This window comes from Eumetopias jubatus, unplaced genomic scaffold, assembly GCF_037043125.1.
Source record: "Eumetopias jubatus isolate StellerSeaLion01/CBP00866 unplaced genomic scaffold, mEumJub1_p1.0 scaffold_13, whole genome shotgun sequence".
Lineage (NCBI taxonomy): Eukaryota > Metazoa > Chordata > Mammalia > Carnivora > Otariidae > Eumetopias > Eumetopias jubatus.
In genome coordinates this window covers 3,724,459-3,749,444 of record NW_028274819.1, presented here as the reverse complement: position 1 = coordinate 3,749,444, position 24,986 = coordinate 3,724,459, and positions in this window count along the sequence as shown.

Genomic DNA, 24,986 nt, shown 5'->3' with positions numbered 1-24,986 from the left:
TACTATGGCCACCCCAGTGGGTGCAGAGCGGTATTGTGGCTTTGGTTTGCATTTCCCTGAGGACTGATGATGCTGAGCCTCTATTCGTGTGCTCACTGGCCATGTGGAGGTCTTCTCTGGAAAAATGTCTGTTCGAGGCCTCTGCTCATTTTTAAAAAAATTTTTTTAAAAGATTTTATTTACTTGAGAGAGAGAGAGAGAGAGCATGAGCAAGGGGGAGAGGCAGAGGGAGCATCAGACTCCCCACTGAGCAGGGAGCCCGATGCGGGACTGGATCCCAGGACCCTGAGATCATGACCTGAGCCGAAGGCAGACGCTTGACCGACTGAGCCACCCAAGTGTGCCCTGTCCTCTGCTCATTTTTTAAATGGGTTTTTTGTTGTTGAGTTGTAAGAGTTCTTTATATATTCTGGATGCTTCCTAATAACATTTGAACAAGGGGCTCAGAGTTAGTTCAACTTTGTAGGGGCTCCCGCGAGGGGCCAGCAGCTCCAGACACCGGCGGGATGGGAAGGCGGTGGAGTGGCCCTTGTCCTGCCCAGCAGCGGTGGGGGACGGCAGGGACGATTTCGTGGTGCCTCCGTTTTCTCGTCTGCAACCATAGAAACCAGAATCCACCTCACAGAGTTGTTTCAGTGAGGGATTGGCTTCCTTGACATGAACAGGCAGCAGAGAGCCTGCCACAAAGTAAGTGCTTCATAGATGTGAAAGAGTATTACTATGTACAATATAAACCACTCCGTGCTCTGTAATCAAAGCAGTGCCCATTAAAACTGTAACTTTTGCCTCACCAAAATATCATAAACTTTTAAAAAAAAATGATACTACCCAGGATTGGTAAGGCACCAGGGAAACCCGTCCCTTCGCGCAGGGAAATAAACAAATTTCCCTTTTATTTGTAAAAATCTCCTTAAATATAATGGGGTATTTACAGTAAAGATGATAATAAAGTATTCTGGAGTTTATAACGTAGGTAGAAGTAAATGCTTGAGAGTCAGGGCTTGAAAGCGGGGAGAGGGCTGTTGTAGCAAGAGCCTCTGGGACAAGCGCTGAACAAGCGAAAAACAAAACAAAAAGGGAAAACTAATAAGCAAATGGAGGAGATAAAGAGGAATCATAAATACGCAATTAACCCACAAGGAGGCAGAGAAAGAGGAGAGGAGAAACAGAGATCAGAGGACAGAAAACAAGCATCAAGATTAGATGCACCACCGCCACCCTATCAAGGATCCCATTGAATGTAGACGGTCTAAATGCCCCCAAGGAAAAGGCAGAAATGGTCATACTGGGTACAAAAGTAGACCCAGCCTTTTGCTCTGTGCGTGCAATCCACTTTGAATGTAAGACAGAGGGGTGCCTGGGTGGCTCAGTCGGCGAGGCGTCTGTCTTCGGCTCAGGTCATGATCCCAGAGTCCTGGGATCGAGCCCCGCGTCGGGCTCCCTGCTTAGCGAGGAGTCTGCTTCTCTCTCTGCCCCTACCCTGCTTGTGTTCCCTCTCTCTTTCAAATGAATAAATGACATCTTTAAAATAAAATAAAATAATAAAATAAAATAAAATAAAAGCAAAGACAGAAGGGCGAATGGTGCAAGCAGGGTATGCTAGACGCCTTGCTTGCTCCGTCCATCTGAGCCCCTTGCGCCAGCAGGACCCGCGTCGCTGCTGCCGGGATCCTCGTGAACACTCGTTCACATGCACCCAGCTGGCTCGTGTGTCACCCAGAATCGGGCTTTTTGGCTCACTCTAAAAATGATGCAATGCCAGGGTATTTTCAGGGGACGAAATCATTCCGCATGATCGCGGATACATCAGCCTACGCTGGGCACGCCCACAGACCGTCCACCACAAGGGGGGAGCCTCCGCGGAAACCAGGGGCTTCAGCTAACAATAACGTATAGGCACCCACGCGTCAATTGTCACAAATGTGTCACACTAATACGATAATCATAGGGGGAACTCGGGGTGGGGGGGACGAGGAGCTCTGCGTGCTATCAGCTCAATTGTTCTATAAATCTACAACGGTACTAAAAACAGTCTATATTCATTGTTTAGAAACAGACCAACCAGTTGGAAAAAGAGGGTGCACAGACTCTGACGACTGGAAGAGGTGCGGGCTTGGCGTGCAAGCAGAGGACCCTCCCCCCTACCCCCCGAGTCCCAGCACGTTCACGGCAGAGCTCCCAGAGCTGCAGCTGCGGCCTTTCTGGTCCTCACCAAGTTCACCTTGGTCCCTCCACACGCTTCAACCCTCACCACTTACTAGCATTAATTATCGAAGTTCCTCCTCATTTACGGTAGCTTATCAACAAACAACCGGTGGGTGCATTGCTAGGGTGCCTGATAATGCGACAGTGGCTGGAGTGAGCTTCTAGAAACTCCCAGCCCCAATTTTGCTGCATGTTGGTTGAACCTCGGTGTTGCTGTGCACACCAGTGTCAAGGTGCACAGGGGCTCAGATGGATGGGCCCAAGAGTGGTCTCTGTGAGACGATGTGGAGGATGCAGGCCCCTCCCCAGCCCTGCGCTATCAGCCCTCCACACCTCACCTCACCCTGCTCTGCTCTCCAGCCCCCAGCAGCAGAGATGAGAGGTCGGATGCAGGGCTCTGATGCTGTGTGAGATGGGGCCAGTCACTCACACTCTCTGTGTTCAGGTCCAATTTAAAAGGTGGCCCCTGGATCACAGGGTTAATGAGAAGAGCGTATGGTCAATACATTGCAAGAACTTGACAATAGGTGCCCTTTTTCTTGGCAGCTCATGTGCTGTGGTTGGGGTGGGGCACAGCTGGGGGTGGTGGCTCTCAGGGAGATCAAGAGACAAGGCCAATGTGTTCCTGTCTGTACTAGTTTGCTACAGCTACCATGACAAATACCACAGACGGGGGCTCACCCAGCAGGTGCATTGTCTGTCCCCGGTCCTGGAGGCCAACGCCCGAGCTGCAGGTACGGGCAGGGCGGGGTCCTCCGGAGGCCTCTCTCCTCGTGTGTGGACGGCCGTGCCCTCCCTGGGTCCTCCCGGGGTCGTCCCTCGGTGTGGGTCTGTGTCCTGACCCCCTCTTCGTGTCAGGACCCCGGTCACACTGATCGGGGCCCACTTCAAGGACTTCATGTTAACTTAATTTCCTTTTTCAAGACCCCCACCTCCAAATATGGTCCCATTCTGAGAAACTGCAGGTCAAGACATCAACATGGGAATTTGGGGGGGACACATTTGTGCCCATAACACCAGTGAGTTCCCCAAATATGCCCCTGGAGTTGGCCCCATAAGGGAGGATGGCAGCGAGGCCCGAGGCGTGAGCGCAGGTGAGGTAAGGGTCTGGGTGGGTGGGGCTCCTGTAAGGTTCTGCCCCGGGCTGGGGGGGGGGGGGCTTCAGAGATGACAGAGGCCTGGGGCTCGTCCTGGGGCCGCCAGGTTGACCCGTGGCCCTGACGGTCTTCGGTCCTGTCTCCTCATCTTGTAGTGTGGGCACTTGCTCACTCAGACTTCACCGGGTTTTGGTAAAGATGCAGGGGGCTGAGGTTACCCTGCAGACCCTGGATCAAGAAGAGGAGGCAGGATCCTTACCATTAATTAGCATCTGGGGAACACCCAAAGTAGAAGGGCCGGTGGTCATCACCGACAAGTCCGCCCCCTTCCGGGACAACCCTGAGGCACGGAGCCGCCATGGGTGTCTAGAGAGTAGGTGTTGGGGGTCGGGGCCGGCTCAGGCTCCATGTACCCAAGGCCACCCAGAGCCTTCACAAGCACCCCGGGGGCAGCAGCTCAAGGTTGCCAGGCTGGCAGGTGAGGTGTGCTGGGTCTTGGAGAGGCTCTTGGAGATGCCCAGCCAGGCGCCCCGGCATGAGCGTTGTCCGACTACAAAGGGCTTGCCAAGCCCAACTCGGTCATTTTGCTCCAACGGCCCCGCCATGGAGCCATGGAAAGAACTTATTTTAGGAAAACGGGAAACCACCTACCACTTAGCGAGGAATGCGGACTAATTGTGAAGCCTTTCTCAGTTTCTTTATTTAGCTATTTATTAAACTGGCTCAAGCTGGAATTAATGGCCAGGCGACTCTTCTTGCGCGCATCCTGGGGGCGCAATTTGTGTCTGATTAAAGGCCCCAGCCCACCTCCTCCCTGGGACCACGGCTCAAAGCTCCCGGCTCAGGAATGCTCGGCCTGGGGCTCGAAGGCCTGGCTGCCTCTAAAGAGCCTGCTTTGGCCTCCAAATCCACGCCCTGGGTCCCCACCTGCACTACAGATGTCGCCGAGTCTCTCTGCGGCACCGGCCTTGGCCCTGCAGTGCTGAGCGAGCCTGCAGGGGTCTCCGGCATCCCTCCCTGGGACCGCCCCCCCCCCAGCCCCAGAGGTGCCCCCTCTGCACAGCAGCCCACTCTTGGCTTTGAGGCACTTTCCACCATCTGACATGGTCCCGTGTATCTATTTGCCTGCCCCTCCAGGATGCAGGACCCAGGAAGCCAGGTCCTTACCACCCGCCCCCACATTCATCCCGAATCTCTAGATTCTAGAACATAACCGGGCACGCAGCTCATGCTCCATCAGGAGGCACTGAGTTTCTCCTTCCTGTTGGGAAAAGGAAAGCTTCAGAGACTGGGCCCTGGGAAATGGCAGCCTAGAAATCAAAGCGATGCCCTTGCAGCCATCAGCCAGGTGGCCTGGTGGTCCTGGAACCAGGGACGCAGCCGGAGGACTCCCCCTGGTCCTCTCTGATGCCACAGAGAGCACTCCTGCCCGGCAAGGAGCCCTGTCAGGCTCGTCACCTACACACCCAGGCAAGAGTGAGGGCCTGGCCACCTCCCGCCCACCACAAGCACCTGCATCGAAAGTCAGGTCACAGCAAACACAGGCGAGGGAGCGGGGACGTTGGAACCTTCATAGGCTGCCAGTAGGGACACAAAGTGGTACAGCTGCTCAGCAAACAGCCTGAAATTTCCCCCGATGATTAGATGCGGACTGCCTGCCTGGTCCAGCAATTCCGTTCCTAGAAATGAAAGCACAGGTCGGCACAAAAATGTGCACATGAATGCTTAGAGCAGGATTAGCCAATGTCGTCCCCAAGTAGAAAGTACCCAGCTGTCCGTCCACGCACCAAAGGAGGAACAGAGTGGGCTCCAGCCCCACGCAGGACAAGGACTCGGCCACGGAGAGGCAGGGAGCCCTGACACGGGCTGCAGCATGGGTGGGCCTCGAGAGCATTCTGCTTGGTGAAAGAAGCCAAACACAAAGTGCACACAGCGCGTGGCCCCCTTTCCACGGAATGTCCCAGATAGGCCAATCTATAGTCGGGACGTGGGTGAGTGGTTGCCGGGGGCTGGGAGGCAGGATGGGATGCAGGACGAGAGCGAACAGGCACGGGGTTTCCTTCTGAGATGATGCGAATGAATGTTCTCAACTTAGCCGTGCGCTGGGGATGCTCCAAGCACGGTGGAATCACACACTTTAAATGGGCGAATCGCACGGTATGTGAACTCTATCTCAATAAAACGGCCAAAAACACACAAAAGAGGGAGGGCCTCTCTTCCAGCCCATTTGCTCCTGGTATATATCCAACTGAAATGCACACCCACGTACCCCAAAAGGCATGTACTAAAACGTCCTTTGCAGCTTTAGTTCTAAAAGTCCCAGCTGGACTCTACTCAAATGCCTGTGGAGAGTTAACAAGTAAGTAACGAGAGAGGAAAGCACGCAGTCTGAACCACACCCGGGAACAGGGCAGCCGACCGATGTTGAGATCATGAACCCGGACGAGAGCACAAACACTGGGGGGCCCCTTTCTACAGAGCACAGAAGCCGGCAAAAGCAGGGCAAGGCTTTAGGATTCTGGCTGGGTGTGGCTGGGGTCTCAGGTGCCAGTACAAGTCTCGACAAGTTAAGGTTAAAACCGAGCACGGACAGCCACAGCGGGGGGCAGGGTGGGATGCAGGTTTGGGGCCCCCAGTGAGCCGGACTCCAGCCCCGGCATTCCCGGCTGACTTTGGTTGGTTACGGTTTTCTTCCTGTACGATGGGCTGCCGACCGCACCCACCTGAGGGTCCTTAGAGCAAGCAGCCACTGCAGGTAACAGGGGGACCAGGGCCCAGCCCAGGGCCAGGAGCCCCGAGCGAGGCCAGCAGCTGCTTTCCTGACGTGCTCAGCTGGGCTGCCCCGTCCGGACCCCCAAGAGGGTGGTGAGCGTCCCTCCCTTCACCTGGATGTCCACACCCTGAGCCTGGGGCCCCGTGAACACCTACCTTAGGTGGCAGAAGGGACTCTGTAGTTGTGACCCCGGATGGATGATCTGTGGGCTCAGTGTAATCGCAAGGAGGGTCAGAGGAGTAGCTATGAGGCCAGGAGCCAAGGAATGCAGGTGGCCTCCAGGAGCAGGAAAGGGCACGAGAACGGTCCTCTCCGGCAGCCCGCAGAAGACACACAGCCCTGCAAGCACCCTGATTGCAGCTGGAGAGCCCACTTAGGACTTCGGACCTCCAGACTGTAAGAGCATCTGTTCCTGTTGCTTTCCGCTGCCAGGTTTGCCAGGTTTGGGGCCGTTGGTTACAGCCGCCGCAGCTCCGCCCTGGGCGGGGCCCCTCCCGTCCCACCTGGGTCTGCCTGGGACGCGCCAGAGCCACACCCTGCACCCAGGCCCCGTGCACCCAGGCCCTCGGGGGCTGTGCAAACTCTCCAGCCCGTGCCTGGCTCCCAGCCCCGATGGTGGCGGGGTGGGGCGGGGGGCCTGGGGCCGGGGGGGGGGGCTCTCAAGCTGGAACGCAGCGCTCTGCCCAAGCAGGGCTGTAGGGGTCCTGAGCTAACCGCAGTCTCTCCCAGAGCCTCGGCTGCCCCAGCCCAGAGAGCGTTTCTTTCACTGCCAAGGGTCTCCTGTAGGGCCCCTGGGCCTCTTGGAGCCGAGCAGGGCAGGGCCTCCACTCCCCAGGTGCTCATTCAGGACACCTGCAAACACCCTCCACCACCTCACTCCACCTGGCACACATTCATGGAGGACCTGCTATGCCCCGAGGCTTGCTGTGGGGCTGGGGACACAGGTGAGCAAACACCAACAGGGCCTCTCCCCCAGGGAGCCCAGAGTCTAGCCGGGAAGACAGATGTTGATCAAATCGTGAAATCTGGACTGTGAGAGACTTGGAAGTGGTGGTTGGGCAGAAAGATCCAGGAAGACCTACCTGGGGAGGTGATAATTGAGCTGGGGGGTGTCCCAGGCATTCCACTGAAGGCCACAGAGCAGGGCCCTGTGAGCCAGGGGAGGGGCAGCCAGGATTCTGAGCCTGGTAGAAGGCTCTGGAAGGTTATAAGCCTAGAAAGACCACTCTGGCGGCCCCTTTCTTTGCAGGAGGTGGGGCCTACGCCCCCGCCTGCACACTGGGAGCTGCTCTGAGCACCCTCCCTCCTCCTGCTGGCCTGTGCGGGGCGGGGTTGGGACCTGCAGAGATGGGCAGAGCCCAACAGTGGGGGCTCCAAAAGGTGCCAACTCTGCAGCTTCCAGAGGCCAAGAGCCCCGGGCAGGCTGCGGGCTGGGCGGCCCACCCTGCCCGGTCGTAAACTGGCCCCGCTCCTCTGCTGGTTCACGGACCTGCAACCGGGTGCAAATTGGGCCCAGCCAGAGTCAAAATGGCTTTGATGAGCCAAATGGCATTGTTCTTTTGGAGGGAGGTGTTGGAATGGCCCGGCCCCCCAGACAGGGTGTCCCGCTGAGACCTAGGCCCAAGAAGGGGTGGAAAGGGTTGCTTTTTGTGAGCACAGAGATTAGGTCTGCCTTCCCTGAGGGAGGGGCTTCACAAGAGGAGAGACAAGGGTTCCTGAAGCGACTAAAATGCTCAATAAAAAGTACAGTGACCTTCTATCTTGAAGGCCTTTTTCAAGGGTCTCAAGAGAAGCCAGGGCGCCGCGGGTCCTAGTACAGTTGTCCTTTGCTCACCTTAGCCTCCCCTGGGGGGCCCCCTGCTCCCCAAAAGCCCGCTCCCCACCACAGCCCGGGGTCTTTCCAAGCACAGTACGCCACCGCCCACCTGGCCCACCGTAGGGACCTCGGTGAGCAAGACAGAGCGCCGGGCCATAAACCAGAGCGAACAGTGGTGTCTCGGGGGCCAGGTGCAGGGTCGCGGCTGTGCGGGGAGAGAGTCACAAGTCGGGTCTGGGAGAGGGTCCCCTTGGGCTGCCTCCCTGTCCCACCTGGGCAGGCATCCCGTCGGAGTCTGGAGCTGTCTCCACTCCGGCTGCAGCCTGGAGAACCCCAGACGCTCTCCCCGGCCCCCAACCCGGAGGGGCCCTCGGAAACTTACTCGGTTTCTCTGTCAGGAGCAGAGGGTAGAGACGTGGCATGTGGCCGCAGGAGTCCTGCCTGCTTGGGGACCCTGGTGATTGCCAAGGCCCCGGATAGAGTTCCCCACGCACCCTCTGGGGGGGGTCTCTGTGGGGCGCCTGCCACCTCCCTTCCAGCGAGGTCAGGTGGGAGAACAGCGCCACCCCCCTGCTCACCTCCCCCAGGCTGAGAGGGTCTCGGGGTTCCCAAGTGCTCAGGCTATGGGTCCCAGTGGGGTCCCCGGGGCCACGACAGAGGGCTGGCATTTGGGGCTTTCAGGAATGGCCACCCCATGGCCACCTCCTGTGGGGCCTGCGTAGGGCATCCCTGCGAGCTGCCCTTGGCCTCTCCTGGGGAGGTTGAGACCTCCGTGCCCACTGGACCCCTGTCTGGGCCCCCGCGTGAGTCTCTCATGTCCCCTCCATGCCCCTCCTGGCTGTTGGCGCTCTGGGACTATCAAACCCACCGCACCCTGAGAAGCTGCCAGGCCTCGGACAGGCTGTGTGGTGACCCTGGGCTGCCACATGTCCCCAAGGCCAGGAGGACAGACGGGAGGCTCACATGGGTCGTGCCTGTGAGTGCGTGATGGGTAAACGTCAACACAGCTAAGGCACTTCTGTTCTGCTCACCCGACCCCGGGGCAGCCTTCAGGGACCGGAGGACCAGAGGCTGAGTGGCCCTGCTCCTGGGCTGCACAGTCATTGGCTCATGGTTCCAGACATTTTTGGCCCCCTTTGCTTCCTGGCACCTTGTCTTCCCACACTGACCTCAGGCCCCACGTGGGGTCTGCGGACTTTTTCCCGAGTCACTGGGGAATCATAGTTCATAGTATTTTCTGTGGTCTTTTTAATATTGTTGCTGTAGCACAGGGACGTAAGTCCCTTCTACCCCCCTGACCTGCACTTTCCTTCAAAGACATTCTTCCCCTGCCCCAAGCATGACCATAGTGAAGGCCCCCATCCCTGTCTCTGCCCACCGATCCATGGCTAACTGGACCTGCAGAGAGGGGAGAAGAGTCACTCGTCACCAATGCATTCAGAACCGACTTACTGAGCACCTACCATGTGCCAGCATAGGTCAAAGTCCTGAGAATGCAGCCATGCATTGGGCAAAGCCCCCGAGCTCCTGGATCAGGCAGTTCCTGAACTCCACTCAGGTCAGTTCAGCTCAACCAGCAGTACCTTTGGTGATGGTAGTGCAGGCCCATTAGTGGGCTCATCCATTTTGCCCATTTTCATGGCTCAACAAAGGCATCAAGAGCATGGGCTTTGTCAGCTGACCAACCCGACTCCAAATATGAGCTCCCAGCCTATAAGCTAAGTGACTGGACAAGTTATAAACATCGTAACAGCTAAACTGAATAATGCACTGAGCAGGTGCCAAGCATGGCTATGAGTACCCTACCCGACATGACCGTGAGTCATCCCAAGCCTGTGGGGCAGGCACCACTGCCTGCAGGGGGGAAGGACGTGGGGATGTGGGGAGAAATTGGTTGCTTGTGGCAGTGTGCTCCCCGCTCTGGGCCTGGGTCAGTGTCCTGGGGTGGCTGTAACGGAATAACACCGATGAGGTGGCTTAACGCAACAGGAATTTACTCTCCCACAGTCTGGAGGCATGTGGGCAGAGCTGCCCTCCTTTGAAGGTGCCAGGGGAGGGTCCTTGCCGCCTCTTCCGGCTTCGGGGGCTCCAGGCGCCCCCGGGCTGTGGCCGCAGCCCTCCAGCCTCTGCCTCCATGGTCACGTGGACCCTCCTCTGTGTCCGTGTGTGTCTCCTCTTCCGTCTCTTGCAAAGTCACCCACCACGGATGTAGGCCGCCCCAGGCAACCTAGGATACCCCCCTTAGCTCTAGATCCCTCTCTGCAAAGACCTCTGTGTCAAATAAGATCACATTCTGCGGCTCTGGGTGGGCATGTCTTTGAGAGGCCACCAATCCACCTACTACAGGGGACTTCTAAGGTATAGGGTCCGGGCCAGGGGCCCCTCCTGTCCACATGTCAAGGCGAGCAGGCACAGATTTTGCTCAGAGGTGCCAGAAGGTATCTTCGTATGTAGCTCACCCATGTGACCCTATGAGGTCTGCTCTCCCAAGCAGACACCCCCAACTGACTGACCCACTGTCTCAGGGCAGATGCCTGGAGACCCAGCCCCTAGGGCACGGGGTGTGCCCTTTGAGGGCTCCTTGGTGGCCCCAGGACCAATAGGTCCCCATTTGCTGTGGCTGCCAGGGCTGTCCCAGCCCCCTCTGGTGACCCTGAGTGCCCAGCTCAGGCCAGACACAGAAATGCAGGGAGCCAGGGGGCCACACATCGTGCAGGGACACTGTGTGCTAATCAAAGGATGCAGTGGGGGTGGCGAAGTCCCCCTCTGGAGGGGAGGAGCACATCACATGTCCCATTCCGGGAGCAGGCACAAGAGCTGCTAAGAACAGGACCCTGGCCCTGTCCCCGAGAGCAGCAGGGGAGGTGGGTGGGGGCCGGGGACGGCTGGCTGACTGACAATGTGAGCCCTGCTTGACCGGCACCCGCCGAAGAGCCCAAGGCCATTGACTGCCCGTGTCTGCGGCTCAGCGTCCACATCTATAAGCTGGAGACAGTGGTCTTACGGGCTACAGTGGGCTACACACATAAAGTGTCCCCCGTGTGATTCCCACTGACCTCTCCACCGTGAGGATCGCCCGAGCCGTTGCCGGTGAACGGTCAGAGCAGTGCTGGGCCAAGGCCACACTCAGCAGTCACCTTTCCAGGCTCATTCTTCCTCTTCGGGAGCCATGGGAAGACTTCTTGGGCTCTTGGGAAGCGGTGACTGACCTGGTTTGGGGGACAAGGGGACGAGAAGGAACCAGGGGCAGCTCTGCTGGATGCGAGGGCGTTCGTAGGCAGATGGGAGCAGGAAGAGCAAAGGCCCGGCAGCAAGGGGGCTAGAGTGTCCGGGGGCAGCTCCTGCAGGGCTTTGAGGTTCACAGAGGAGTTTGGACCTTTGTGCTGTAGGCAGAAAGTTTTAGGACGGGAAGCAAGATCGGATCAGTCACTGAGGACTTCACGAATAGAGTGCATCTCATTAAAATGAGCGAGGAGGAGGAGGAGGAGGAGGAGGAGGAGGAGGAGGAGGAGGAGCGGGCGCTACATTCAAAGACCACCAGGGAGCCTCCTCCAGATGCGCCTAGCCCAAGGCCAAGTCTGGCCTGGAGGGGCCTGTGCTGACTCGGGCGGGAGGCATTCCCTGTCTTCTCACCCTAGACCAGCCTTCTCTGCCTCTGCCCCAAATCCACCCGGCCCAAGAATCCACCTGAATGGGCAAGCCAGACCTGGTCCCCCGCAGCTGGGGTCCCTCCTCCCCGGGGTTCCAGACGCTGTTCCCTCCAGGATTGCCTGGATGCAGGACACAGAGTGAGAGGCCGTTGCAGAGCCTGGGGTTTTCACCCAGGGCATGAGGGCCAGCAGCCCCCTCCCCGGAAGGCACCCCAGGCCCCGCAGTGGGGCTGGCGCTGGTGGAGAGGTCTGCGTTCCCTGCACTCCCCTCCCGGACATCCATTCTTCAAGCAAATGGTTTTGATTTTACAGGAAGTGGAGCAAGGGGCTAATCTGAGTTTAATTTTTAAAGCCAGGCCTTTGATTTCATACTTATTCATTTGAGTAATTAATGCCTCCAAGTCTGGGGTCAGAATGCATCCCCGCTTAGCTCGTCTCTCCTACCTCCAGAGACAGACCTCACAGCATCGCTACCTCCAAACCATGAATTCATACCAGCTGGAACATTCTGAGTGCCCAGAGCAGCCACCCAATAGGACTTCACAGAGCTCTGCTCCCCACCATGGACGATGACACCCCATCCCCGCGTGTGCGGCGCAGTCCCCGGGACCAACGCAAGCACCACCGCCCCCCCCCACCCCCCCGCCACCCTGGCAGGGATCCTGCACCCAAGCCGGTCCTCTTTCCCAGACGGTTCGGGCACAGAATGTTCTGGGCTTTGAGACATTTTTTTCAAACCCAGACTCCATTCAGGCAACAAACATTTATTAAGCACCAACTGTCTGCCAAGCACTAGGTCGATGCTGGAGGGGCCACTTTGTTCCCACAGGACAAAACACACAGGACGCACAAATCTGTAGGCGTAAGCAGTGTCTGGGCCTTGGGGCGGGAGGGCTATGGGGGGGCACGGAGAGTGCAGGTGAGCAGTGGGGGGCCTGGACGGGAGCACAAGGCCAGGGGCAAGGATGCAGAGGGGACAGTGCAGCGCCCAGGGCCGAGTTCCAGAGGCTGTGTCTGGAGACAGATTCTGGAGGGCTTTTCATACGTGAGTTCCTGGGGGAATATTTTTTCTTTCTCTCTCTCTCTTTTTCCCACGAAGCCTAGGATGAATCCACGCCCTTGATTTCACCTTGAGCCTGCTGGCAAGCCTGCCTCTTCCTCCTGTTCCCATTTCATTTCTCTCGTGCCACAGAAGATCCGTGCAGCGGCTTGGGGCCCTGGCGTCACGGCGCGCAGGGCAGGGGTTCCGACAAGCGCAGTTCTCGCTCGCGGGGGGGCACGGAGACCTGGCTCAGCACGGGGCACATGCCAGCCCTGCGGGCCCCCGACACAACGGCCCTCCAGGGACGCTCCCTGGCTGGCATCCTGCCCAGGGGCTCTGGGACATCTTCAAGAGGCTCGTGTCAAGATGGGACCAAACTGGGTGGAAGTGCTGTTCAGCGAAGAGGGATGGGCACAGCCTGCAGCCCCTTCCTCTGGGGTGAGGACCCTGCATGAGGCCCGCCCATTGACGTTAGCCGTGGACGGTTCTCCTAGACAGAAGGGACCAATGACCTGATCATAGGCATCCACTGAGCCCCATGACGAGCCCGTCGACACCCCAGTAAGGACAAAGACAGGAAGCCAACGCTGGGCAACACCGGTCTCCCCAGACGTCGGAGGGTGAGCACAGCTCTCTGTGTGGACACGGGACAGGCAGCAAGGAAGGCGTCTGGCCCCTCGGCAGCTCCTGGGGTGGCTCTCAGGGCAGCTGGGGGGATCCCTGCCCACACAACGGGGTCGCTCCAGGCCAGGGAGGTGGCGACAGCGTGAGGGCGCAGAGAAGCCCGGGCTCTTGCTAGTGACATGCAAACAGCCTGGCTGCCCAGCCAGCTTAGGGCGCGCTTCCGGGCCCCCCAAGGTGTGCACACCATGCTGTCTGGCCCTCATGCGGGGATCTAACCTGAGTGATAATGCTGAGCTTCACGGTCACCTAAAGCCAGGGGTGATTTCTGTGGGTGCCTGCTTTAGCCCAGCCTCCAGAGTCCTCAATGGGCTTCTTCGGATTCTCAAAGGGCTCAGGGACTCCCCGAACCCTGGCTTCCTGCTCACAGCCTGACAAGTCATTCATGCACCCCAGGACACCAGGTGGAACCCGGGGCTGCAGGAGACAGAGGAAGCCGGACTCACTCCAACGGGGTCAGGGAGGCTTTCCAAAGAGGGAGCACTTGAGAAGGACCACCTGTAGCCTCCTGCTCTGCAGGGAGCCGTCATGCTCCCTTGTAGCAACGAGCGGTGAGATGCGGTTGCAGCACCTCCTGACCAAAACTGCATGTGGGCCAGGGGAATCTTTGATTCACCTCACCCTCTAAACCCATCTCAGGTCCTGCGGTGGGTGCCGACCCTTCCCTTCCTAGCTGCTGGTTTGAGTGAGTCTGCCTCTGTGAGCCTCGGTTTCCCCATTACAGAACCTGCCTCAGAGGGCCACGGGAAGACCTAAATTAACCACAGAGATGGCCCAGAGCAAGGCCAGCAGATAGGAAGCCCCGCTCAGGACGCAGCGCTTCTGGGTCACCAAAGGCCAGTGCTGTGCTCGGATCTGGGAGCCCGTGGAATGCCACGTGGACCTGAACCCCGACGAACGCAGAGTGTGGTGGGGAAGATGTCCACGTGTGATGCTCACGCTGCCACCAGGGTAGCACAGAGCTATGGGAGCCCTCAGGGGACCCCCACCCAGCCCCTTGCTCAGGGTGTGCTCCCGCTTGGGCCCTGGTCTTTGAGCTCAGTCCTGAACCATAAATGGCACCGGTTGGAGGAGGAGAGATGGGGCAGCTCCCGAAAGGAGACAGGCCTCACTGCTTCCAACACATACATGCAGGCACACATGCACAGCACACACACACACACGTGCAAAAGCATGTGCACAAGCAGACACCATGCATACAAATTGCACATACGCACACCTGCACACATAAGTGCACGGGTGGAAATGCACACGTGTGCGTGCAAGACAGGAATATGCACCACGCGCACATGTGTGTTCTTGCACATGCATGCACACTCACACAAAGGCACAGTGCACACATGTGCACACACACGAGCAGATTCCAAGCACGCGCGCGCGCACACACACACACAGTAACACATATGTATGCACAGACACACAGAGTATACAGCTTGCATGCAGAGAGGCACATATGAAGATGGGCCCACGGAGATCCAGACACGTACATGTGCACACGGATGCACCTGCCCGCATACAAACGCACACACACCCAACAGGAAGGTACCCCGTCCCCTTCACCACGGCCAGAGTTACCTTCAGCCCCGTGAGCCTGAGAGCATCATCCAGTAGAGAAGATCCCTAGGATCAGTGCTCTTAGGTTGCAAATAAACAAAACGAAAACTGAAACCCCCACGAAACAGCACCATCTTGTGGCGGCAGCAAGACCAGGTGGCAGGCAAGAGGCCTCTTCCTGGGGGGAGGGTTTTCCCTAGAGCGGGGCTCCCGAGGTGGGCTGACACCAGCTGTATCCTGCGGGGGCTTGGTGGGGGGAGCACTTAGCACCCTCTCATTTGTGATGCTTTGGTTTGGACCAGCACCTCCTCCCCTCCCCCACTGCCGTTGGCGGGCTCCTGCGGGGCCTGAGGTCACCTGGGCACTGAGTCTCGCTCTGCTGGGGATTTTAAGAAGTCTCCTTCATTCCCTGGGCTTCTTGCCTATCTGTGAAATGGGGCCATTATATTGATGTTCTAGAGCCACCACCCCTGCCCTGGGACTTCCCATGAACAGACTGAGCTGCGGGGGGACCTCCTTCGGGCGCCTCACCTGCCCCGTTAAGCTCCCTTTGCTCCTCCACAGACCACCAGCTTTAGCATCACCTGGGAGCTTGTGAGAAAGGCAGGATCTCAGGCCCCCTCCGGACCTTCTGACCCCTGAGGATTTGGGCAGCACCCCCGTAATACCTTTCAGCACCCCTCACCTTCACTGGGTCTGAGCATGCTCCCCCTGTCCCCAACCCCAGCCTGCAGGGATGACAACTCGTAACTACTCAGGGAACAAATGATCAAGAAGCCATAACGGTGAAAACGGGACATGGTGTTTCTCCCCACCTGCTGCCTGGCAGAGTGGGGTTTGGGACTCGGCTCGGAGATAGCTGCCTGGGGCCAAACCCTGGTCCTGGCATATTCGGCAGTTGGGTAACCGTCTCTGGGCCTCAGTGTGCTCATCCACAAAGGGGAGTTGTTAGAAGGGTTAAATAGAATCCATGCAGAGTGCTCAGCCCAGCGCTCCGTCAATGTTTGTGAGTGAGGGGTGGCGGCTTTGCACTGTGTTCAAACCCCCCCTTCCCAGTTCTAACACACATTAACTCCGGGCTCCACGTCCAGAGTCTGGAGAGGGGGTATCGGAGAGGACAACAGGTTTCAGCAGCCCCACCCAGACCCGGCGAGTGATGCACTGCGACCGCGGACCCCGGCCTCAAAGGCATCGAAGGCGGCACCCGCTTTGTGCAGGTCCATAATTGGCTCCACACCAATTAATCTCTCACTGTCGATATGAACACGGGTCCTGCGGCGACTCAGCTCCCTCCCCGGAGAGAGCGCCACGTGCTCACGGCCAAGGGGCTTTCTTTCTTCTAGCAAAACGTTAATTTCCCTCGAGTCCCCCTGGAAAGAGGTTTTAGAACAAGACGTGAGGCTTGGCAGGAATCTGACATCTGAAACAGCCATCGCGGAAGAGGAGGGGTTGAGACATTTGCTAATTGCCCATCGAGATCCCGTGTGAGCCTTGAGACACTTGCAAAAAAGTTCCCGTCCTCTGAACCTGGGCTGGCTTTCTGGTGGAAGATGCCCCGATAGGGGTGTGTCGGGCTTTGCTTTGGTCAGCATCCTTCCAGGAGCTGAGGAAATAACACGGAAATTCTCTTTTGGAAAATCAGAGCATCCTGGGGGCAGGGTAGGGGGGAGCTTTGTGTTCTAGACCCATCTCTGCTGAAAGCCTGCAGGGTGACTGAGGGCAAGAGGCTTCTCTTCCTGGGCACCCGAGAGATGAGTTCGTGACATTCCAAGTCTCCCGCTGCCCCAGCCCCCAGCCCCCAGCCCCCAGCCCCCAGCCCTGGCGCTAGGCCCCCGGACCTCCCTTGCCAGAGGATGTGCAGAGTGCAGAGCTGATTTTATGGGCCTTGGAGCCCTGCACCCCTAGCAGCAGGGCTGCAGTGGGCTGGGTAGACAAGGAGGCGAGACAGAGCTTCCCAACCAAAGCTCTGAGGTCATGTGCAAACTGAGCTTTTAAAAGCCCTGGATGTGCCGAGTTTGGTACAGAGACGCCAGGCAATTCCAGCAGCTGCATTCTTGCAATGGGAGCTCTTGGAAAGGCCCAGGCTTGGGGTGTTTGGGAGTCAACATGGCCCACTACGCATTCCCTCAGCCTCCACCCCCACATGAATGGCAGCACGGGAGGAGTGGGGTTTGTTCTGCAAACAGCGTCAGACCAGCCCTCCTGCCCCTGCCCACACCAGACTGCGCCCCTGAGGGGCCCCGTAGGCATTCCGGGACCCCTCCCCTATTCCGGAATCAAGGGGAACATTTGGGAGTAAAACAGCCTGGCCTCCAAACCATTTCCCAACCCAGGAGCTCCCCCTGGGGCCCGTGAAATTGCAAAGTTCTGAGGATGCAGGCCACGCCCAGCATCTGCCCTTGAGCTCCGCTCAGAACTCTTCCAGTGACTTTGAGCAATAACCCCAGGGATGATGCTCCCAAGCTATTAAGTGAAAACCAGATAAAGAGCACGCCCAGGGCACACACTGGTGCCGCAGAGCGCGCATGCCTATGTCCACAGAGGAGCATCTGGCCGCCTTACAGCGTTCTCTGGAGACCGTGAGGGTGACCTCGACTCCCCAGTCTCCACCAGCAGCTCCGGACAAACACACAACCCGAGTAAGAAAAAAAAAAAAGAAGCTCCCCTCTGCTTTTCGATAATTTCCCTAATTCAGTATTCTTCCACCCAGACTGCTGCCCCTGAGCCCTCTCTAAATAGAGCCTCCCCTGATGTGAGCTGGACACACGACAGGTGCTGTTACCTGTGGACCCGGGGCGCGCTCGGGGGGGGGGCGACGTCAGCCCCGGTGCTCAGAACCCTCGCTCAGTCCTCCCAGCCTCTCGCCGCCCTGGCTGCACCCAGTCTCACCCGCCAGTGTCTGGCTCCCAGGGGGATCGGAGGCCCTTCCTGAGAACACCCAGCCCCTCCTGGCACCTGTGCGTCATCCCCCCCACTGGCCCTGGCAGCCCCCCGAACGCCGGCTGCAGAGGGCCAGGGTCACCAGGGAGGCAATGCGCCCCATTGTCGAGGAGAAACAGTTCCAGCTCATTATGCAGACTAATGACAGGGAAAGCCTGGGAAATAAAGCCGAGAATGGACCGTGTTAGGATCCACCGGGAACCCCACAGGGCGGAGGTCTTTGTATTCCACCCCGCCCCTCTCGCTCTCATAACCTCAGGACTAAGAGAACAGCAAAATGATAGGCAAACCAGTAACGGACACAAGGATCAAGCCCCTTCTCCGTGCCAGGCTCCGTGCGAAGCCCTTCATTCTACGGAAACTTCTGGAATCTTCTGAATAGTCCAAGAAAGCAGGCTCTGTTATTGCCCCCTCTTTTATTTTATTTTATTTTATTTTATTTTATTTATTTTTCCATTCTCCAAATATTTATTGAGCACCTGCCCTGATTTTATACAAATGGAGACTCAGAAAGTTCAAGAGTCTTCCCGAGTTTATAAGACCCATCTGCTGAAATCACCAATGCACTTATTTTTGGTTAAAATCCTGACATCAAAGACCAGAAGAGTTGCCCCTGCCTTCCTCCTCCAGTCCCACACGCACAGCCCGGAGCCTCGCTGGGGGGCAGGGGTGCCAGGAGGGGCCCTCCCTGCCGAATGGCATTGGCTCCTTGGCACGGAGTGTAGCCCTCAAGAGTTCAAGCTGATAACATGCCGAGAGTCATCACATCATAATGGCCCCATAACTGTGCTGTCTGGTACGGACAATGAACCACCCCAGCCAGAGTGTGTCCTCATTACCTGGCCGCAAGCCAACCGGCTCCATCTTGGCTCGGTGCCCAACTCCGGGCTGGTCCCCGCCTGGATCACGGGCTGTGGCGCCCTTCCCAGGAAGGCACGTCGGAGGCGTCCGGCCCCGCCAAGGTGAAGCCAGAGGAGGTTAATGACTTAATGTGGGTCATGGCGTCTTTACCCGACAGGACTCTGCCTGCCTTTATCTCGGACACGGCATTCTTTGGGCAACCAACCCGAATCCACGGCCATAAACGGTGGCCTTTGTGCATCTGGAATTGCTGCCTCATGGGATGCCGATCGCTGACCCGGATTGTTTATTTATTGGGAGTATTTTTAGCTTGCACTCTGTTACCCCTGGGATCACCGACTTTCCTTTTTAATCCTCTACTTGAATAGAAAGGAAACGGAGAGTAACACGCAGGTCGCTTGAACTCTGGGGTCACTTTCGGGCAATGCTTGGGCCACCAAGGTCAAGCTTCCGCCGGCGACAGCCCTGCCGCAGCTGACGATCAGCACTTAGCCCTCCGGGGCACGTGTGTGGATCAGAGCCCGGCCAGAGTCGCAGGTCAAGGTGTCCATCCAGGGACCCACTGAGGGTCCAGACCTGGAGAGGGAAGTGACCGGCCCTGGGGCCCGTGGACCCAAAGGGACCCCTGCCTAAATCCCGGGGTGACTGCTTGACACTTTGTGCGAGATCGGGTGCCATCCCACACCCACCTTTCAGAGAAGACCCTCAGCTTCCTCCCCGTCTTGGAGTCCTTGGCTTGAACACGGACACTGCTAATCTGCTCCCCCGAGCCTCAGTTTCCACACTGGTAAAAAGGGGCTAATGGGAAGATTAAATAAAGTGTCCCTGCAAGGGGTGGTGTATGATTATCCTTGTCATTGATGTCGTTCCTGTTAGTTTCAGAGACACACATGTCGGTTGATCGGGGTCGTGGTGGAAACAGGCAGCCCACCCCGGGGGTCGCGCCGATGATACAGGTTGGGGAAGAATCTGGTTACTGTCCCGCCACCGGGAGGGAGCAGTTAGGGAACCCAGGGTGCTGACCGGAGCTGTGGCTTTGAGTAGAGGGGGACGCTTCGTGTCCCCAGTGGCCCCACAGGAAGGAAGCCAGCCCCTCTCTCCTTCCACGCTCTGATCTGTCGCTGGCTCTTCCCACCAGCTGAGCCCAACTGGCACCCACAGGCCAGGAAGCTGGTGACCAGTCAGCCTCCTGGGGCAGAGACACAGGGTGGGGAGCAGGGCGGGCTGGACGGGGCCGGGGGCAGGTGGACAGTCACCACCTGCATGCGGTCCTTCTCCTTTCCCCGGCTGGCAACATTTGCTTGGATACCAGATATGGTGAATCACACGGAGCTAGGTGCTGGGTATTTTTTATTCCTATAAATATTCTTGAGTTTTGCTCCAAGGTAGAGCTAAGTGACATGTTTGTAGTTGAATTTGATGGTTTGGCACCTCGCTTTTTCAAAAGTCTTACATGGGTCCAGAACAATGTTTCACCTAGGGCTAATTTTGCTCACTAATGAAGAAGCAAGACCTTTTTGCTTACCCAACTGCAAAACTTGTCAACTATGAGGCCTTCCAGTCTGGGGAGAATTGGCATTATTTGTCATGCGTTCTTTGGGGGGGGGATTCTCTCCTCAGCCCTGGGTAATTCCTTCACACGCACGGTGGTCAGTTCTTGGCTGAATACCCAGAGGAGGCCCCCCGCAGGCCCTGCCTACCCCAGCCACTGGCTCTCCCCAAGCTCAGGGAGCCCCACCCTGTACCACGTCCTGGGGACACTCAAGGCTGCAAGCTTAGGAAGTCACAGGACTCACTGCCTCCGGAATTTACTACCCTGTGTTGCCTGATGTCCAGCTTCTTGAAAACCGTGCTCTCCTATATTCTGTCTGGGTTTTAGCCCAAAGAAGAAGGTTGCATGTAGGTTTTTATGAGTGGTTTTATGATATGAATGAGATTTTGTCATAAATATCATTCAGTCCTTCACTCTTAATGGAGTGCTTTTTTTTTTAAATAAACTTTTTGTTTTGGGCTATTTTAGAGTCACTCAAATATTTCTGAGGGAGGAGAGAGAGCTCCCATAGCCCCTTCCCTCAGCTGACTCCAGCAGCAACACCTTAGAGGACCCCATAACCATTTAGGAGACGAAGAGACCAGCACCAGTACAGCGTGCTAAAACTAACCCCAGACTTCATCCCCACCCGCCGTGTCCTCAAGACGTTCCTGTCACAGGCGCAGAGCCTCGAGACGCGTCCCTGACGTGCTGGGCCTGGCCGCTCTCCCACAGGCGGACGCCAGGTTGAGGCCACCCCGGTCTGGTTTTGAGAAATCAGACATGCATTTGCCAGCTCACTGAGGAGAGAGCCGGGGAAGGTGGCCTAGATCCCTCCTCTTGCTGTCACGGTCCTCTTCCAGTTGGGGACGCCCCTCCAGGCCTGGGTAGCCTGGACTGTGCCATCCCCGCTGGCAGCCACTCGCCCACCTGCGGATGTGGGGCACGTGAACAGTGGCGAGCCCAAACCAAGGTGCGCCGTGAGTGTGAGATGTTCGCTGGGCCTCGAAGACTTCCTGTGAAGGTGCCCGGGGCGCCTGGGTGGCTCAGTCGTGAAGCGTCTGCCTTCAGCTCAGGTCACGATCCCAGGGTCCTGGGATCGAGCCCCGCCTTGGGCTCCCTGCTCTGCGGGAAGCCGGCTTCTCCCTCTCCCACTCCCCCTGCTTGTGTTCCCTCTCTCGCTGTCTCTCTCTCTCTCTGTCAAATAAATAAATAAAATCTTTAAAAAAAAAAATCACGTAAAATGTCTCACTAATAATGTGTTCACCTTGATTGTAGGTTGACAGGGTCATACGCTGGATATGCTGGATTAAATAGAATATACTATTAAAATGAACTTCACCTGCTTTACTTCACTTGCTGTTTTTAAGGTGGCAAATAGCAAGTTTCATATTACCCTTGTGGCTCCCACTTTATTTCTTCTATTGGACGACAAACCAGCTTTGCGGACGAGCCCCGAGACAGAAATGGCTCCATGCCCTGGTCTGAACACCCGCCAACCCGCACCGCCCCGCCGTCCCCTGGCCCCAGGTGAGACCCACCAGAGCGCCAGGTGGCCCCCGGGGAGCCAGAGCAGCGTTGGCGCCGGCTCCCGATGTGGCCGTGAGGGTGCCGCGAGGTCCTGGGTGACTGGAGGGGTCAGTGGCCTGCAGGGCACGGCCCTGGCCCCTGCCGGGATGCCCAGAAGCCCCTGCTGAGTCACGTTCCTGCGCTAAACTACAAGGAAACTCCTTCCCCGAGGCTCGGTTCCCAGTTTGGAGAGTCTGGTTAATAAGTTACCTGCCCGTCCCCAGGTTACCCGGCCCCGGGCCCCCCCCCCCCCCCGTCCACATGCCCGGGGTGACCTCCAGGGTCAGATGAAGTGGGTGGGGAGGTTGTAACATATATTTTTAAATGTGACTGCTTCAGAAAAGAGCCGAGCAAGGGGCAGCAAGCGTCTATATTCCCCATCCAGAATTAGCCGCCTCGAACTCGTCAGCCTCTTTCCATCACGACAAGAGCACATGCATGTTGTCCTTAACAAGAAGGGACAGAAGGCCAGCTAGCACGTCAGGCGGGAGCCCTTCCCTCCCCCGAGGCCCCCATTCCATTTCCTTCTCCTTCCTAGGGAGAGCCCACCTTATGTATTCCGCCCCCCTCTTCCCTCCTGTCAGACTTCTACTGCCAACCTCCCACATTCCTGGGGGGGGGCGCTTCTCCCAGTTTTAAGGAAGCAGCACACCTCTCTGAGCTGTCCTCCCAGAGCAACAGGCCCCGGGGCGCTTCCCTGCCCTGGACGGGAGAAGCCAGCCTCCCCCCCCTGCTCCCAGTGAGCTTCTGAATGAACACACGGCTAGGCGCCCCCCACCCCGGACCTGTAAACAGACACACCCTTGGCGTCCGTGTCACTGGGCCTAAGAATGGATCCCACAAACGTCTCCCCTCCCCGGCACGAGGCGGGGGTCCCAGGGTCTTGCTGCTGCGTTGCTGATGGAAAAACAACAGGGACAAATTTGGTAGGAGTGCCTGAGTGTTCCAAGGCACATAGTGTGAGAACCGCCCCCAGACTGTAGACCATGGTGTGCTGTGGGTATGAATCCAGGGCAGACAGGGCCACAGTCCTTACCCGGTGACACTTGGCAAGCACTGACTTGGGGCTTTTATGGAAACACTGGGGACACACGCTCTTCTTCCTGAGGACTCAGAGGTGAGAGATGCCAGCCCGGAGCTGCCCGGGGCCTCACCCCGGGTGACAGGGGCGGAGGCGTCCGCCCCAGAGCAAGGCCAGCAGACTCCCTCGTCATTGGAGCTGCGGGACCCAAAGGCCCTTGAAGCCACTTTGAGGTGTTTTCTTCCCTTACGATGAAGAAAAAAACAAAAACTAGACCAAAACCCCAAACACAAAGCCCACGAGTCTCTGAGCCCCTCCATCTGGAGAAGTTACTGTTTACGTCACTGGTTTCCAGGTGGTTCCTTCCCCAGCCCAGCTCCCCCATCTGGGGGCCTCCTGTTGGCTCCGTGGCCCCCTCTGGCTGGGCATCCCCAGCACCCAGGCCTGGTGCTGGACCAAATTTAAGGGGCCGGATGCTGTCGTCAGCTTATCTGGTTGTAAAGGTCTTCCTTATCTCCAGCCGCCTCTCACTGCCAGTCACTGGTTTATGCTTTTATGAGGGGAGTACGCTTCTCCGGGGGAAGCAGGGGCAACCCCTGTAGGCGCCCGGTGGTGGGGGCAGCCAGGACTTCTTCCTTATAGAGTGATGGAGCCCGGGCCAGCCACGGCTTAGCAGCTGCCTAGCCCCATGAAAACCCTGCATGGCGGAAGGGGGTGGGCAGGGACGGAGGCCATGAAGGTCACCAGGGCCACCAGCCCCGCAGGGGGGACAGAGCCAGGGAGGTGACGGGAAGAGAAGCCTCTGGGAGGGAGGACCCTGGCGAGTCCCAGCCCCGCACGCCTTGTCTTTGTCCCCCTTTCAAGCTCCTGCCCCTCATGGCCCACCCGGATCCCTCCAGCCCCATCTCCACTGTCCTGCCTGCCGGCGTGAGCAAAGCACTGAGCCTGGAGCCAGGGTTGGGCCCTTGCTCTGTGCCTCCACTGTCCTCACCTGTCAAATGGGCATAAGATGCTGAGCCCCCACCTTGCAGGGTGACTGTGGGGAACCACAGGAGGTGGCAGGGTTTGGGGTCCTGTTAACTAGCTGGCATGGGCTGACCCATGGGGTGTTGTTCATAGAAGGTTCTAGGAGCCCAATCCATGATCCCTTCTCACAGGATGTTTGCACTCTGAGCCCAGGCCAGGCCCCATGGATGCAGATTCTGTCAGGTGAGAGATTTCTAACTCCAGTCCTCTGGATTTATCCATTCAACAAATACCTGTTGAGTATCTATCATTTGGCCGGCACAGATGCTGGGGACACAGCAGAGGCCCAAACAGACACAGCCCCAACACTCCAGTGGAAGTAAACAGACTATAAACATAAAAAGTAGAATGTATGGTCCATTATATGATGATGAGATCCAAATAGGAACCTTCTGGAGGGAATGGGGATGAGCATGTCTGGGGTGGGGATGGAGCCTCAATTTTCAATCAGGTGGCCAGGGAAGGCCTCACCAGGCAGGTGTCATCTGAGTTAAGAGCCAAAGGAGATGGGGAATTGAGACGTGGGGGTCCCAAGAAGAGTGGCCCAGATAAGTCGTGGCATATGCAAAGGCCCTGGGGTAGGAGCCTGGTGTGTGCAGAGAACAGCCAGAGGGGGTGGAGGTAAGCAATCAGTGAGAAAGTTAAGAGAGGTGATCAGGGATGTTAGAGGTAGGGGTATGGACTTGGCTTTGACTCTGGGTAGGATGGATCCTGGGGCATTTTAAGCCCAGGAGATAATGATGTACAGCAGCTCCCTTTATCCACAGGAAATACATTCCATGACCCCAGTGGGTGCGTGAAACTGTGGATAGTACCAAACCTACATATATTATGTTTTTTCTATGCATACATACGTATGATAAAATTTAACCCAGGGGCGCCTGGGTAGCTCAGTCAGTTAAGGTTTGGCTCTTGATCTCTGCTCAGGTCTTGATCTCAGGGTCGTGAGTTCAAACCCCGTGTGGGGCTCCATGTGGAGCCTACTTAAAAAACATTTAATTCATAAACTAGGCACAGTAGGAGATTAACAACAATAACTAATAATAAAGTAGAATGCTGATAACAATAGATGCTAGTAAAGGTTCTGTGAATGTGGTCTCTCTTTCTCTCTCTGACCGAGTCTCTGGGAGCCCCGGGAAGGGTGGTGCCAGGATCAGCACAGCAGAGGAGGTGGAGGGTGAGGGGCCGTGGGTAGCGGAGTGACCCCAGCAGGGAGGCCA